Source organism: Papaver somniferum, chromosome 2, assembly GCF_003573695.1.
Source record: "Papaver somniferum cultivar HN1 chromosome 2, ASM357369v1, whole genome shotgun sequence".
Classification (NCBI taxonomy): domain Eukaryota; kingdom Viridiplantae; phylum Streptophyta; class Magnoliopsida; order Ranunculales; family Papaveraceae; genus Papaver; species Papaver somniferum.
The window spans coordinates 154,279,390-154,280,983 of NC_039359.1; the positions used below are offsets into that span (position 1 = coordinate 154,279,390).

The 1,594-nt window shown below is 41.5% G+C and overlaps 1 pseudogene; it reads right to left on the reverse strand.

Annotated features, from left to right (window-relative positions):
- Positions 1–708: 708 nt before the first annotated feature.
- Positions 709–1,365, reverse strand: LOC113352285 (annotated as a pseudogene).
- Between the last annotated feature and the right edge of the window lie 229 nt (positions 1,366–1,594).

Genomic DNA, 1,594 nt, shown 5'->3' on the forward strand with positions numbered 1-1,594 from the left:
AGCAACTCAACTGGCCAAAATGCCTTGAATTCGTCCAAGTATGACTACGGCCAAATGTCCCCCCACATTTTAGTATTTCTAGTAAGTTTAAAATGGAAACTAGGATAGTAAACCAACATGATAAACCAACCCTCTTCTCTTTTAGATGAAATTCCCAGCATATTTTAGAATGTTCTTATTCTACATTCTCATTATAAAGGTATACTACCAATATAGTTTTCAATGCAAATCTCATACAAGACTTGTATTAGGAATGATAACTAACCCTGAGTATCAATTTCTACTCCAAGAAGAGATTTACCTAATCAAAGATATATCTCAAGATGTGGGTTGGTACCTGAAACGAGTTCCACTGTACCTTTTCATAATTATTTGAAGGAGATGATTGCTGCATAATACTCACTAGTACCGTCACGGATGCTTTTGTTGGTAGAGCACGCACTTCGTTTCACAAAATCTAGTGTTCCAGTTCCACATCTATCGCCTCATCTTTGTAGGAAAGTTGTTTACCTTCCTGGACTTGAACAATTTGTTTGATGACTAATCTTTGACACGAGATTGGCGGCGTCTCAGGATAGCATGATATTTCTAAGCATTAACATATAATGTGCTCTTCAACATGATTCAATCTTCATATGAAAAAAAACAATTTTGTAGTACGGATCTGGGTAAGGATATGCTCGTCCAGCAGCATGTCCGTCTTAATAGTTAGGAGGCATCATATACTCCACCCAAGATGATGCCACGCCAGGATGTAAGATTCCAGGTACTGGGGTGTCCAATATGTTGATGGTTACCTCCGCCGTGGGGATGCTCAACTGGATTCATAGCCACACCGCGAACCTTAGGCCAGCTGTTCCTCTTCACTTTGAACTTGTGGTATTCATTTCCAGCTTTGAGTGGGGGCTTCTCAGTCCTACCTCCACCAGCAACTTGGACAATCATAGCACGAACCACTCGGTACAATCTTCTTAGCACCAGAAGGAAGCTTGATTCTCTATCTCCCACTTTATACTCAACGTTGCAAACAACAACTCCTTCAGGAATTGATCTCAATGGCAAAACATTACCAACCATCAAACCAACTTTCTTCCCGCAGTACAAAAACTGACCAGTGTACATACCCTCAGCCGCAACGAACAACTCCTTCTGATGCTTGTACCTGAATGGATGACGGAAGGTAACTCTAGCTAATGGTACACCACTTCCTGGATCATGAATGATTTCAGTAATTACACCTTTCAAGTAACCATTCCTTTCACCAAAATCCAAGCTCCTGAATTTTGCAGCTCCCTTACGATGATGAGTATGTGATCTGAATATAGATCCAGCTCCCTTACGCTGAGCTTTGATAACTCTACCCATCTCTCTCGATCGGTCGGCGTTCTTCTCTTAGTGTTTCAAAACTCCCCAAATACTTCCGCGGACAGTCTGGTTACCGTGAGAACTAATTTCTTCTGAGTTTCAAACTCGGTCAGATCTGCATTTTCTTTCCCTGTCTCTAACTTTGTTCATAGCTCAGCTTCTCGTCACTGCCAAACAACAGTTTCCTCCTTCCTTCACTGCTAACAGCCAACAATCCCTTTAGCTCAAA